Raw genomic sequence first — 16,658 nt, forward strand, 5'->3', positions numbered from 1 at the left:
ATTTATTTTTAATAAATTCATTCATCATATTATTTTAAGAGGTTATTAATGTTCTATTTATTTCCAACTGACCTCTTTAATGTTAGCTTCTTTTAAAACATTCATCGAAATACACCTAGTGCTATTAAGTGGAACGGGTTGTTAGGTGTTGGAATGGGCTGCCCAGGGAGGTGGTGGACTCCCCATCCCTGGAGGTGTTTAAGAGTAGAGTTGACATAGCGCTGAGGGATCTGGTGTAGTTGGGAACTGTCAATGTTAGGTTCATGGTTGAACTGGATGATCTTCAAGGTCTTTTCCAACCTAGATGATTCTGTGATTCTGTGATTTTGTTCTTTCCTTAGTGTGCATTTAGAACCATTTCTGTGCTCACAGACCTTGTATTTGACATTACTGAATGTTGCTGGGATCACGCTACCACACTGGTAGGGATATACTGAGAGAATTTGGCATTAGTAGATTAGTCTTATTAGAGGAAAGTCAGGGAATCTTTTTTTTTTTTTTAAAAAAAAATTTCTGAAACAGGAATTATTTGTGAAGGTGAAGTGTTATATAGAGGGAGATGTGTATGGTTACTTTGTTTTATTGTTTTAAATATGGAAGAAATAAACTAACACCCATTTTCTTTAAGGCTTTATAGACATCTTATGATATTTTTCCTTAGAAAAACCTGTTTATTTACTACTGCATTTTGATAGTCACTTTTCCTGATATGCCTTTGCAGTTGGTGGATGAAAATAATAAAATGCACTACATTATAACTTGCCATAGCTAAATGGCTGATGTTCACCAGTGGAGCAAGGTTTATGTTTGTTTCTGTCAAGAGGGAAAAATGTGGCTATGGTTGTTGTAATATGGTAATGTTGACCTTTTACTGACCACTGTATCAAACTTTTTTTCATGATCAAAATCAAAGCAAGCTTTGCAGCAACAGAATCTGCTACTTGTGCTGAGAACCTTTAGCCTGCTGCCAACACTGCAGTCTAGGTGGAGGAGGTTGCAGAGCTATGCAGTTTATAGATCTATCCATCTATCTGTAATATATTTTTATATACATATGTATGCCATTCTTTCAGTAAGTAAAAATAACTTTTTCTGATTTAATTTTTTTCATCTAAGAGATATGTTTGATCTAGTCTGTCATAATTAAGCTTATCTTCTGGCGGACCATGTTAAGCCAAATGATTGATTGTACTCTGAGACTTGAGTGACAGCTGTGTGCAAACAATGGTTATATACTGTAATAAGAAAGTAGCGGTTGAGGAATTAATTCCTTGTATTTAATCTTGTTTTACTTAATAGTGCTTTTAATACTTAGTTCTAAATAAGACTGAAATATAAAATTGGTTTGGTCAACAAAAATTGCCTAGTGAGATTCTCTGCTTCTTGCTAAATTCTAGGTTTGTCAGCTCATCCCCATGAAACACAAAGCATTTCTATCCCGTCTCCTACAAAAGATGTTTTGGAGATCTCTGAGAGCAACAGTTGGTAGCCCTCCACAAAATACAGTGAAAGGTGAATGTTAAATCCAAAATGGCAGTATGGAGCTCCCAGAAACAGGGTTAGTGACTAGTAATAACATGGCCACTTTCCATCTCATCTGTAAGGATGAGTGTTCTGACCCATCCCTAGAGCTTGTGATGAAGCTACCAAGAAGTTACAGCTTGAGCAAAAGTAGATGTAGAACATTACCTGTCTCTAGTGTCCTGCAGCACTTTTGATTGACTTCATCTTCCTGAAACTCAATGATGAGATGTTCCTAAAATACGTGAGAAACCGGACTATGTCAACACTGCAACAGCTGCCAAGGTGTGGTAGTGTTTTTTCTCCTAACTAGAGGTTGCATACATTTTATAATTTGCATTAATTCTGCATCTTTTAAAAGTTGCCATTATATAACAGTTTTCACACTTTGCCATGCAAACTATAGTCAGAAATCATTCAAGGCCACACTTACTCCTGTTGCAGAGAAAGCTGTATTAAGATCTTCAACTTTACAATGCCCAAGGTTGCTGAGGTGGTGTTATGTAGTGTTATGGTTTCATATTATTCTGGTAACTTTTTGTAGAAGTAGATGCCAAGAGAGACATTCATGTAATGTATATGTTCTTTTTCTGATATTTAGTGAAGAGTGGTTAACAATATCATATAGAGGGTTATGTAGACTAACTGAACTGAGCGGGAACTTGAATGTAGTGCTGTGTGGTATTTATCATAGAATCACAGAATACCAGGTTGGGGGGACATCAGGGATCATCTGATCCAGCCCTTCTTGGCAAAAGACAGTGAGTATTTTCTAAAGGTTCAATACAAGTGAAGATTGTTTATCTTGCTACTGTCTTTCTTGAGGGACTGTTTTGAACATGTTTCTGCTTCTTTTGTACATACCGTACTGCCTTCTGTGTTCATCAAAACAGGTGATGAGGAATGGCTCAGTTCATCCTGCCTACACAGCCGTTCCTTTAAATTAAAATTCAGCCGACTCTCTCTGCTTTCTGTATGATTTGTATAAATGACTGACTTCAATTTGACCTCCTGGAGTGTGAAGGGATTTCAGATTTCAGTTAAATGTTGTAAGATGCTGTCTTTCCTCAAGTGTATAGGGAGTGGGAACCTATGAACCGTTTCTATTGGAGAAACACCTGTTTGAGCTCAAACATAGAGCTGGGTGTGACAGGTCTCAGCTTCTTCTCTGTTAAGCATAAAATGAAAATAGTGGTAGACTTATAATAGTTCTAAGAAGCTATCTGGTATGAAGGCAGCCATTTATTATACTTATTATAATTATAAACCTGAACTTTGATATAATTTTAGCAAAATAGTCTCCTACTTAGATCCTCTGGATGTGTTCTCTGGAGACTTGAAGCACATCATTTCTTAATACTTTTTCAGGTACTGCTTCCAGTGTGCAGCCCTCATGAAGATGTGTTATTGACTGATCCCATTTAGGTTGTAGTGACTTTGAGGATAGGAGAAAAGGAGTGAAGTGCAGTGTCAGCTCTGCAAAGGCCAAGGGAGGGACTTCACTTTAACTGAGACATTGCAGAGACTTACTGAGTGACAGGAGGGGAACGCCCTAAGCAGGTGGTCAAAGTTGAGGTAAGTAGGATAGCTTTGTTTAGTAAGGAATTTACAGAGGTAATTCAGTGAGCCAGGTCAGCTGAACATTTTCAAGTGAAGGAACAGAGGTCAGAAGGAGTCCTAGCTCCAGGCTGTGAAGCCTACAAGTTACAAATGGACATGCTCAGGAGGGCATGGAATTGGAGAAAAGACTGTCACTGATGGTTGTTCAAAGGAGAAGGACACTAGATAAAAACATCATTCACTTCTTCTGGTAGAATATTGAATAGCTCATAAAGCTCATAAAATGAGAGTTAAAGGATGCATCCTTATGTGGATAGACAGTGTCTTCTGTTTGTTAATGATTTTGTTTGCATGTTGAGATGGTCCTGCCTTTGTCAGAAGGAAGACTAAAATTACAAGCTGATTTCCATTTTAAAGGGAGAGGTAGAGGACATAGAAACTAAGTGAAACTCTTGGGAGCTTACCCAAGACAAAGAATTGGAAAGCTGATTCCATAAAGAGTAAGAAGTTGTGACCTTGGTCACCTAGAAACCAATCTGGTAGAAAAATACCAAATCTGGAAAGATATTTTTTTTTTTTTCACAGAAGAGGTACTTTAAAAAAACCCAAACAAATGTCTTTTTGTTTTTTACTAGCTATAAAGGTTGTAATTTAAAAAAAAAAATTATTTATTTTAAAAAAATGATTTATTTTCTATCCAAGTTTGATGAGTGAGGGGAAGAAAGGGAGAAGTTTTCCAGGTGGCTGTCTTTAGAAATAAGCAAGTAGACTAGACTGTCTCTAATCAGAGAACAATAGGTAGGACTCATTGGTTTCTGTCAACATACGTAGCACGTATCGCAATAAAGGTGAAAAGTACAGGAAAGAGGCATGTGCTGCAGTTCAGATTACCTATATGGAATCAGCTGAACAGAGTTAAATTCAGCAGTGAAACATGCTGAAGTTTAGGTGAAGTTTTGAGAAATTTCTTTCAGTATGAGAAACCGAAAGGAAACACATAAAATTGTTGGGTACCAATCTAAAGATATGCAAATACCATAGAAACAAAAGAGGACACCACGTAGATGTTTGGGCACTTCAATATTAAGAAAACCAATCTGTAGGAAAAGAACATAAGTCCAGATATACACAACTGTGTAATGCAGCCATCCATAACTGCTTGATGTGGTCAGAGGTGAAAGTAGGGTAGGCCTTGTTAAGGTGACAGCAGTAATTAATGGCTTAATGGCTGTAATGGCAGCTGGGAGAGAGCACAGCAGGTAATGTTTCCTAAGAGGAATGGTAATTTAGACAGATCAGGTCTCCTAAGTTAATTGGGAGATATATTTCTTATAGTTCTTTAAAATAAGAAAGATGAAAACATACAAGATTCGAAAATTTTTTCCCCCACACCTTTTCTGACACTTGCTTACAAGAAATTTGCTGTGAGACATGCTAAATCTGAGCCAAAGTGAGAAAACAGATTATATAGGTAAAATGTATGGTGCTAGAGAACAGAGAACTTCTGGCACTGCCTCAGCAAAAGAATGAGTTGTGTTTACCAAAATTCATCAGATAACACCAGTCTTCTGCCACTTTTGAATTCTATCATTATCAACAAATTCTGTAAACATGTCTGAGCATAAACTGTGAGAGTGTGACAAGGGTTGTCTTGGAATAGCTCTGTAACCTGTTGACCACAAGAAATAGAGCTCACTGTGCTTGATCTGACTTCTAGTTCCTGCTGGTCTGTGATGACATGGTACATACAGTTGCTTTGGAGAGAACTGCAGTGATGAAAGGAGGTTCCAGGTTCCTTAGTATGTGAAACAGTGGCTGCTTGTTATCATCAAGGAAATGGGGAAAGCTTCTGAGAGCAACTGGTTCAAACAGATTGCATTTGTTTGCCTATGTGTTCTACTGCCATATGCTGCAAAGAAATTTAATTGTGTAGTAATCTCTGCTTTTTCAGTTAGATATGTTTGGTTTATGCTTTGTGTTCAAATAATTTACTTAAAGCTTTTCAGACATTTAGAAAAACTATTTGATAAATAGTTGCTCTTACTGCTCTCTGGACTGTACAGACATGTATGGAAAGATGTACCCCTGTTAAGCATTAAATACAGCACCTGTGCCATCACTACTAATTTCTAAGTGGCCGAAAGACAGAATATGTTGACCAACATAAAGTCATCTAAGGTTTTTAATCTGTTTAAAAGTTACAGAATGTTCTTACCTGACTTCCTATTAGATTGTGAATGATGGTGAATTGAAAAGGAACCTGTGGTTGTTGGATGACAGTGCCTGTAGTAGAGCTGGCAGTATTTATTTTTAGTATTCACTGTGGTAGATGTACATGGAGAATATTTTGGTGAAATATTATAAGGAGGTATTTGGAATCTGAAAGCTTTTTTCAAATTTAGTTTGAGTCTTTAATTTCAAAGCAGTCTGAAATAGGTGCAGCATATTTTTCTACGTCCCTCTGATACTTATTCTTTGGTTTAATCAGGCAGAACTTTTCATATCCTAGGGATATCTAATGTGATGGATTGATTTGTTTTGACTTTCTTAGCTGTAACTCTTCTCTGAGAGTGCTTCAGATTCAATGAGAGGTAAATAATGTTTAGAATGGTATAGAGGAATGTCACTCTTATGAACATTTTGATCTTCCTCTGGGTTTATCCTTTGCACCTAGAATCTGATTGACCACCTCTGGTCTGCAGAATTTGCCTTGTTGAGAGTTCTTCAGTTTATCTTCCTTGACTGCTTGAGATGTAATTGCATAAATAATTCTATATTAATTAAGATAATCTAAAACAAATAGCTGCAAAACACACTACATCAGGTAAACTTATTTTCACCAATCTCTTTTTAAAGGATTGTAAAATACTATTTTTAAAAGAAGATTTTTCTGTCTGTTTTTCCTCCACGTTCTAAAATTGGGAGATATTTTAAAGACTTGGCAAATTTCCCAGATATTTTATTTAAAATCAAGAAAAGAGGTTTAAATTCCTTTCTCTAGAATGTTGTTTAACTTTTGTGTTAAAATTCAGCTGGGTTTTTTTTGGATACGGAGAATGCTGAAACCTTCTATTCATCAATATGAAAGAAAGTTTTCCTGTTTTACAGATAAAAATATATTTTGTGTACTGCCTTTACTTACATATGAAGTGTTAATTGGAGGTTATAATTTGATCTGCATATTTACGATAGGCATTTAGATATAGCAGTGATGAATGCTAAAGAGTAAGCACACACACAGATGATGATGTGAAGGCTTTTGACATTGTTCTCTGTTACATTTTCTTTCCACTGTTTTTTGAAAGTATCTTTTTTCTGTAGAGCAGCAGTGAAGGCTGACTTGCTGTTATTGTGTATTAGTTGGAAAAAGCTTGGTGTTACTGGAATACTGGGGTAAGTATCTTGGATTTGACAGAATGAGCAATAACAGGGTTACAGGTGTTGGTGATTTTTCTTCTGTGAACAATAGAGAATGATGCATCTGACTAGAGAGATGCTGACAAGCACATAATTTGTATATCTTTCTATATATTTCCAGTCACACTGAAGAAAAAAAGAGTCTTTTCACCTGGAGTATGCTGTGTGGATTAATTTGTTTAATGTGAGCCTAGTTCAGTAGTTCTAAAAAACTCATCTTGTGATGTGAAAGATTGCCACCATTTTAGTCCTCTAAATTGAGATGGTACTGAAGATAATACATATGGAATTCATTTACTGCAGTTGATTAAAATAAGCTATTTTGGGAGGTTTTTTCTTAGGCTTACAAAAACTCTTCTATCATTTAACTAACTTCAGTGCTTGGTACTGTATTTTGCTAAGATTTCTTTAGTGCCATCTTCTGTTTTTGTCCGCTAACAAATCCTCTTAAAATCTGAGAAAAGTGCCTGTAATCTTCCTTACCCTTTCCAAATATATATTCTAGTACTTATACCATTTGGGATTTTGTAACCTAAACTCAGCCACTGGTATTATTGTCTGACAATGTTACCCAAGCAAGAGATAATAGGAAACTTTTGTACTTGGAGATTTACTTGGTTCAATATTTATTTTCAAGTAATGAGTTCATGTAAAGTCACCATGTGCACCTTTGAAGAAGAAAATGCAAAATTCTTAATTTGGATAGGATTATCCAAAAACTGTTTACTGAAAAGATAACTAACTTGGAGGGTAATTGGAATTATGACTCTTTTTTAAAAAATGAAATATATTTCAGCTGTCAAGCTTTGTAATAAAACCATAACAGTGAGGATTATGGGATAACAGGTTCACTTAAATATGTGCTCTGTTGCTGTACTGACCAGCTATAGTGATTTAATCTGTTGAGTTAAATCAGAAGCTGTCAGATGCAATTACAGATTTACCAGCACCGGTGGAAAACTGGGTTAAAGTGCAATAATTTCTATATGCTTTGTCCCACAAGTTACATTTATGTGCATGATATCATGCCATGGGCCTATCCGTACTAATAAACTTGTTTGTACATTTTGTAAAGCATCAAGTTACCTGCAGATGCACAACAGAGGTGTTATTTATATTAAGTTTAACAGTTTGTGACAGTTTCTACCCTCTTGTGTATGGAGTGTCTGTATTTTTTTGTTTGTTTTACATGAGATTGTGAGCCTTTGTTATTTTAAGGCATCACTATCTCTGTCTACTCTGTTACATTCTTTGATGATATTACTCTTTGCACTCGTATTCTAAGATTTTTTTTCTTCCTGGACAAAGATTGTAGAGGCCAGCAAAAGATGCTCACCAGGAAAAAGAAGCTATAAGAATAATTTTATATGCATGTTATTACTACAGCTATTAAAAGTTTAATTTCCAGCGCTAGCATAAAATTAAAGAAGTTATGATTAAGTACGCTACTATGCATTTTTATAGTCTCTTATTGCTTGGTATGGCTTCAACAAAGTTTAATTCTGTATATTAATGCAGTCAGTCATTTGTATGACAAGTCTTATCAAAAAGCAGAAAGACTTGTCTAGATGTTCTTGTTACTCTCTTTTATAAAGCTGATAAATTATGCATTTAAAACTAGATTATTCTTGGAAGTTAGAACTTTCCTTGTCTTTCATATGTTTTAAGAAACCAGTACTAAACATTTTCCTACTTAAATTTCATAACGTGTTTTGTGTTTAATGTTATGTACTGATTTCCTAAGATGATTTAGACATTACTATACCTACTGCATCTGATTATGTAATTCGTTATCTCAAACTTTTAAAAATGCAGGCATTGTGTTTACCTTCCTCCTGGTTACCACCGTGCTGTCTGCGCATGCCTGAAAGAGATGGGTCCTTTTTGTGCTATGCACAAAGTTTCGTTCAGTCCCCCAGTTGAAACTAATTTAGTTGTAGGCTTATCCATGCATTGAATCTAAACATTCTGGCTCCAAAACCTGTGTGAAGGAATGTGTTTGTATGCTGTTTTTCTCCCGGATGTAGAAAGGGGAAAACTTGTCTTTTTTTGATACCGTCTTGTCAGACTGACCCTTCCTCTTTTGCTTTTACTGGAACCCATTTCCCTGCACAAGCTCAAGTCACATCTAGTTCATGCTGAGACATACAGATTGTGGTTTTTGATGAAAATTTTTGGAATTAGATGGTGTTTGAACTGAAATATTTCAGGGTGAGAGGCCAGCAATATTTTATCAGGAAAATCTTGAATGTAGAGTTTCTTTCCAGCTCTCTGACAAGGATTAGAGTTACAGGATTTAAATTGAGACAACCTTTTTTGCCTCCATTAATTTTAATTTACTTTTCCTTCCTTCATTATCAATGAAATTAGAGGGGCTTTGCTGCATTTAGTTTAGATACTTATTTCTGTTCACAGCTTGTCATTTCAAAGTGTCAAATATTTACTTGTGTCATGTTTGACTGTAGTACCAGGCTTTGTGTGTAATTTGTATTTGTGTATAATTTGCACCTGATTCTTTGATGCTGTCAGAATGTAATCTGATCTGTGCTTTCCCCCTACTCTTGCTTTTTACCCTTTAGACTGCAGATCATTTGCTGTCATTCACTTTGCTTCACTGGGATGCGAAGAAACGTGCAGAATTATTAGTGAAGACTGTGGGGTATTTGTGCCTTATGTATGCAGTACCTTAAACAAGAGAACTGGAACCTAGCCTGAACTTGGCCAGTTCCTGAGAAGAAAATGTTTGCCTTGTAAGAAAAGAATATTTTTTTTAGCTTGATGTTCAACAGTTTTTTAAGATTCTACCTGTTAATGATTGCCATTTTTTATCTCTGATTTTTGCAATGTTATGATGAACTGAGAGGTGGTCTGTAAAGTCAGTTTTCACCTTGTGTTGACTACAGGAGTAAATTTAAACATCTGAGATATTAATGCAACTTGGACTGCATAACTTGGTTTCTCCTAGACATCTATGTCTGGATTTCTGGGAGGAGGATTTGGGAAAGTTTTGAGTGCTTATATATGTCAAAATTGGGTTTCAAGCCTTCCATTTTTCTCCATCCTGTAGGTTCAAATCTCTCACTGATACTCAGCTTTCATTTACTTACTAAACGAGTAAAGCTGTAAATATTTGGATGGCTGACCTTGGGCTTCAAATTCTGTCTTTAAGCACCAAAGGGGGAGTACATTTTTCTGAAGTTTTCAGCATCAAATTTGATCTGTTTGTTTGGATACAGTGGTGACAATTGTGGCTTGCAATGACTGTGTATTTGGAAGTATTTGAGCAACAATGAGACATAGATGGAGGTTTTAAAGAAACTCATAACTTGAGTCCTTAACAAGCTTAATGATTCGATATTCAGCATACTGGTTTTCTTCGGAGACAGTTCAGTATCTGCAAGTTTATTACTTTCTGCTTTGAATTTTGAATTACTTTCAGTCATCATCAGAAGGTTTGTTAATTCTTTTTTTGGGGCGTGGTGATGCCTTCTTACTCTGTTTTCTGTGTCTGTGCTTATTTCAATACAATTCTTAAATTTTAAAAGCTTTCAAAGTATGTTAGGGTTATATTCAAGTTAAGCTAAATATGCTATTATCACAGTTTCTGCTGTGAAGCTGTGGGAGGGATCATAAAATACTAGTTTGTAGTCAATCACGTATTAGATGATTTTTATCCTGAAAATCTGTTCAGAGGCATTTCTTTCTTTTCCTCTTCTTTCTGAGAGTCTAGAAGAGAAAGTCCTAAAATATTTTGCGTACTTCTGGGAATTTCATGCAGCTGAAAATAATGATTGATGGAAAGGAGCACAGTTGTGAGAAACAGTTTAATTGTTCCTTATGTTGAGTTATCTGCTTAACCAATACATGCTCGCCCTGTGGTCTTTAGGCTTACTGGACTAATCCCTCTTCCTAGATTGGCGTGTGGTGACAATTGCTTGGGTTTCCATTTTCAGTATTTGTAGTGTCACAAAAACAAACTGTGGCTTTTTCCACTGAATTTTCACTAATGACCCCCAGCCAGAATCCATTACTAATGGAGAATATGGCTTTCTCACCTGCTGTGCAGAGTGGACCACAGGCATTTACATCACCTGTGCTCAGGACCAGCTGATGTCCCTTGCTGGGACACCTGTATATAATTTATGCTTATGTATGTGTATAAATCTTTTAATGAGTTAGAGACCAAGAACTCTTGATTTGCTCCATACCAGCAACTTTACCAGTATACTGCATTTTAAAATCTATATTCCAGAATATGAACCTTAAGCAAACTGATTTTTCTCAGTAACAGACTCCTGACAGGTACTGGCTAAAAGCCAGATCCTGTATCCACCCAGAAGGAACCAGAAAAGGCATATGTTTCTAGAGATTGTTTAGTAGCTGTCATGATGATATAGAACATGAATTAATCCACAGATTTTTTTTTTTTTAAATATGTTCTAGACAAATACTGCATCTCTTTAAACCTTTTTACATCAGGATAAATTTCATTTAATTCTAATTATTTATATTATAAACCCATTGCTGATAATAAATACTTCCCTTCTCCATAGAAATCCAACTTCACAGGCTAAAATTGACATAAATCATAAATACTGTTTCTTTTAATAAATTTTCAAAAATTGTGGAGACCCCAGTATGGTTTCCATAGCATGGAAAATCCGCTTAGACACTACTTTGGAACCAAATTAATTTCTAAGTGGAGATTGCTCTCTGAGATAGGTGGTGGTTTGTATGTAATATGCATTGAGTAGATGACATTGCACCACCATTGATAGAAATGTTTGCCTTAAGGTTAACTGATAATTTAAAATAATGGTTTGAACTGTCTGGTTTTTGTGAATACAGATGGAATTCCAGCTTCATTCGTAGCAACAGTTATGCTGTATTTCTTTTTTCCTGAGAATGAGACTATAGTCTTTTTTACATTGGGGAGGATCTGAGAGAGTTAAGAAGTCTATCATAATTTTAAAATACTCCATAGTATTTAGTAAATGATTTGTAACTAATGTACAAGCGATAGAGGGCTCTAGGCTGTAAATTCAGAAGTCAGATACGTGTGTGCAAAATGTGGGCAGGAGAGAGACATCTCTCATTTTTGTCTTTGATAAATTGCTTGAAGTGCCAAACTCTGCTTAAATAGCTACAGCTATATCCCACTGCTGGGAAAGTTTAGATGGTGGATCTATAGCATCTTGACAGATCCACTTATAGATGCTTTTGTAAATGAATTAACTTGTTGCAGTGGTGCTCTTTCCTGAAATTTGTGTCTATTGGGCAGTTTATCTGAGCAAAGAATAAAGTCTATGGTGTTAAAAGGTCTGTAAATACCATCTGTGCTATTTTAAGTTTTGGTGTTTGGTTGGTTTTGCTGGAGAACAGCGATATGAGCAGGTGAAGAGAGACTATGAGTTGTTCTGACCCATCACTCTAAATAATTACAAACCTTCCTGAACTTTGACAGTACTAACTTTATTAATTTGGATACTTAGGTCCTTGTATTTTCAGCTTGTAAGTAGGTCAGGAAAAATAAATTCTCTGTTACTGTTGGTCATTGGTAGCTTGTGTTAATCATTAAATTTGTCTTGATTTTATAAATTCAAGATACCTCTAGAAAAACCTAAGTGTGTGTTTTTCACCTGGGTTGCTGGGGACCTTTTGCTGTAGAGCCTAGTAGGGAATTACTGCAGGATAATATCTTCAACAAAAGAAATTGTGTGTGCCTGTCAGCTTGCCAAAAGGAAGAAACTGAAATTTCATATAGTCAATGTAATGTAAATAGCTCTAGACTTCTTAATGTTTGACAAAAGGCAAAGTTAACATATTAGAGACACTTAACTGACAGTGTGTTGTTCTGAGTTAAATAGTGATTTGCTTCAAAATTAGGTTCAACAGTTTTGGTTCTCTACAAGCTGTTAATTGACTTCAGAAAACTATTCTCCAATTAAAGCGGATGGAGATGGAAATTGGGACTTTTCTCCATGACCGCTGTCTGGTCAAACCAGAATGATTGCTATCTTTAGGTCTATAAAGAAGGAGGTGTATCTTTCTTCTAGGGAGTGAGAGAAAAGAACAGATGATTTGGAGAAAGCTGAAGCATGTAATATCTCCTTTTTTTCTTAGCCTATTCTGAAGAGATTATCTGTTATCAGACGCTTTATGTAATTTCAAAATAGTAGTGCATGCCTAAAGAAAAGAACATGCTAGAAAATATTTAGGTAATTTAAATGAATTCAACTTGGTTAGGCCCAATGAAAATACTTTCTTTGCTATTTAAGGAATTCTTTGAAGTAATATATGATTTACTGCCATTTGACATAGAGAATTTGTTAGAAGGAAAAATTCCCAGAGAATTGGATGGTGTGTGTGGGTGAGAAGCAATATTGCTTTTCTTTGTAGGAGGGTAAAGAGGGCCTAACTGGATATTTGGGAAGATGTCAGAATGGATTTTTAAAAAATGAGTTTGACAGTACATAGAGGACAGATTTCATTAAATAGTTGACAGATTTTACTGAGAACTCACCTACCTTATGGCTTTGAAAGGCTAGCTGGAATATCAGAAGAGGGACAACACACAAACGTGGCTTCAGTAGGGCATTTGACATGGTCTAATACGACATTTTCATAAGAAAAATCTGATCTAGGTGAAATGACTGCAGAACAATTAAGCATTTTCAGGGGAATTGCCAGTTTAGAAGAATATTCAGAGTTATAAGTTATTCGCTAACAAGAATATGTTCTGTGCCTGATTCTTCTGTGTAATTTTTTTATTAACAGGTTGATGCTACAGTAGAAAAACACATAAAACTTTAGTGCTTCCAGGACAGATGGGGATGCACGCATTCTGCAGGACAGTACCAGAATTAAAATTGATATTTGCAAATAGGTGAAATTAATCAAAAACTTTGAATAACAAATAAAAAAGAAAATGTATGAATTACTAATAAAAGTTAAAATCAAAAGTACAAACCTAAAATAAGAGATAATTTGGTTAGTAGGCGGAGAGGGAATTAGGGTTAGGTTATGGTGTAGGATTACAGTGGACTATGAACACAGCAGCATGGTGTCTTATAAAATTTTATATCTGGGATGTTTGGAGTTATCCTTTGTAATATGCATGAGTTCTGAACTCACCCTCATAGTTTGTGAAGACCCACTTAGCTAGCTTCTACTTTGGAGCACTGCCCTTTAAAAAAGCGGAAGAGAAGGGAAAGCAAAGGACAAATTGTGGAGAGTACAGTGGATAAGGGAAGAATAAAATGTTTGGGGAAGGTGATCTGTGAGAAAAAAAACCCCTGAAGGAATTGGAAGAGAAAACTATCAGCTGGCAGCATGATTCTTTAAATACAAGGTTTCTGAAAAGGGGATAGCGATCTGTTGTTCCCTGTGATCCAAGAAGCATAGCACAAAAAGTCATCGTCAGATAAGTTCGCAACAGATTTAAATGGGGTAGTGGTGGGGGGAGAGTTGAACTACACTTGAAGAGTTGAAGCGCTGGAGTGGGCGGTCTGTGGAGGCTGTGTGAAGGATTGTAAATGGGACTGGAGGCACATCGTCAGGCACACTCTCTAAGTCTGCTATATTCTGCCCAAGCTGTGGGAAAGGACTCTGAGGTTCCTTCCAGCCTGTCGTCTTTTTCAGGTAAGCAAATCTTGCTTCACACTTCCTGTGTGGCCCTTTTAGGTCACACGGTCTTAGTGAAGGGATTTAAGTGAAATGGAAGGTAATATTCCTTGATGAAGAGTATCCATCTGTTTCCCTGGTATGAAAAGACTGGTCTTAACAAATAGGTTTGTCATGTACCTTCTTGTAATGTCTTTGCTTGGGCATAATAGGAAAATCTGAGGCATGCTTTGAATTTTGCCCACTAGTATCTAGAATGTTCCTTGCAGCTTTGTGAAGTGCTATTGCACCCAGTAATTACTTTCATTGTTTTATTTTCAAAACTCAAACTGAGCTAACATGGGACAGCATATCCACATTGAAGTTTTTTTGAATAAGTTCATAATGCTGAGACTCTGCTGCTGTAGTCCCTTTGAGGACATTGAAAGGTCAGAGGGTTGAGTGCTGATATAATCTTAGATTTAAATGGATTGTTTCCAGATATTAGAATGACCAAAGGCAGCTTTGTCACTTTCCTTGGATCTTCCGAGCTTGGGATTTAAGCACTGAAGAACACTCAGACCCCTTCTGTCATCTAAAAGCTTAACAACTTCACGTAACTTTTAACCTGTATACCTCAGCTGCATATTTTTGAAGTCTAATTGTTTGAAGCTGTCAAAAGATGAAGAATTGATGTTATCTGTTGTGGGAAGGGGAAGAGTATAATTATGTACCACATAAAAGAACCAAGAAGTGTATTACACAGCATCAAAGCAAACTGCGATGCATTTTGGATATGAAAATTAGTTTGAGTATTAAAAAAGGTTATATACTTTTTCAAGGAAAAGCAAGCTGAGGAATTATTTTTAATGTAAGTCTTTTCAAATGAGGTCTGTTAAGAGCTTATAACAACTTCAAAATCTTATTGGACTCACCCCATTTCATTTGATGCTCTCCCTCATGCAAATTAGCAAAGCAAGTTTTTTCTGCTGCTTTTTTCAGAAAGCGGCACAGTTCTGTTTGTGATCTGAGCATTTTTTATTTAATTTATTCAGGAATGTTTAATCTAAATAAATATGCCATTCTTTCCATTAGCCTATGCTCATATATTTGTATGACCTGTGTTTAAGCAGCTGCTTAAATCACTGCTTGCTGCAATGTACTAATAATGTCAAACAAAAATTAATTAGACAGCAGCTAAACAACCCAAAGTAAACTATTTATTTCAAGTTACCCTTATGTTTACTACTTTCATATTTAAAATCTCCCATGTGACTGTGACTTGGCCTTTTGCCTTTGCATGTTGTGCTTTAGGACAAAGTAAAAAAATCTGTTTTCAGAGATCATGTTAAATTAAGCATAATCCTGATCATGTGCTTAATCTAAAGCAAAGGAATTTATGAAGGAAAAGTAGCAAAGGAAGAATGAGGTAGCGAATGTGTCACTGATATTTTGAGTTATTCTTAAGGATTTCAGTTTGGAGTGGTTGACAAAGGCAGTGATTGGTAGAATGTTAACAAATAGCAAATTCGTATTTTGTCCTCAGCAAATTATATTAAAGACATATTTACAAATTTGATTAAAATACAGTAGCTTTTTGGAAATGTACCCTTAATGTTATCAGGATTGATAGGTATTTCATCAGAGATATGTTATAATTCTGTCAATATCTTTGCATTCCTGACAACTTCTAAGACGTAACAGCAATGCAAGAACCGCCTACTGGCCTCTTGCTCCTGATGCTTTTGTAACACCTGAAATAGTTCACAAAAGGTTCTTTAGCAAATCCTGGCAGACAATGGTGTCTTAGGTTTTTTGCTTGACCTTAACCCATGGAGAAAATTCAAGAGTAGGAAGACAAATGCTTGAAACATGGAGGACTCAATTTCAACTATATTTAAGTTTTTTAGATGGTTCAGTGCTAAGAGTTAAGAGTACAACCTACATAAAAAAAAAGTGCCTCTCTTTATTTTCAGTAGTTAAAAATCTTTTTAAAAAAACCCTACATTTCTGTTTGTGGATTCCTCTTGTCCTTTGGAATTCTCTGAAGAAGAAATCATGAAACATTTTACATTTGTAGGTTGTGGTTTTTTTTTTCCTCCATTTGGAATTTTCAGTGCTTTTCAAGGGAGGGAGCCAAGATCGATCTTCAGTGTTTGGCTGGGGTGAAAGGTAACAGTTTTTTAAAAAAAACCCCAACCAATGAAACAAAAACCAAACAATTGAAAAATCAGTGTTCTAGGTTTGCTGTGGACACAACTGAGAATTGCAGAAAATCTCAGAGCTATTTCAATGTATATAATGGCAACCTGTATCGGATTCAGAACAGAAAACAAACAGGCAAAGGCAGCAATTAGTAACTCAGAAGCAGTGTTGTACAATGCAGCTGGGTGCTGTCTCTGTCTCTGTCTCTACCCTCTCCTTTCTGATAGACTTCTTCAGTGAAGCATATGTTGCAGCTTCATGGGACAACAAAATACTATGAAGTGCTGTAAAATCATATGTAGATCTTAATGTATTTTTAATAGACTTTGTTTTGTATGTTTGGGTGCTTTTCG

The 16,658-nt window shown here is 35.9% G+C and overlaps 1 protein-coding gene across 5 annotated transcripts in view; it reads left to right on the forward strand.

Moving 5' to 3' along the window:
• The window catches only part of ATP2B2 (ATPase plasma membrane Ca2+ transporting 2), a 432,424-nt gene that overhangs the window by 56,442 nt on the left and 359,324 nt on the right, over positions 1–16,658 (forward strand). The gene's annotated exons all lie outside the window — the stretch shown is intronic.

Source organism: Strix uralensis, chromosome 10, assembly GCF_047716275.1.
Source record: "Strix uralensis isolate ZFMK-TIS-50842 chromosome 10, bStrUra1, whole genome shotgun sequence".
Taxonomy (NCBI): domain Eukaryota; kingdom Metazoa; phylum Chordata; class Aves; order Strigiformes; family Strigidae; genus Strix; species Strix uralensis.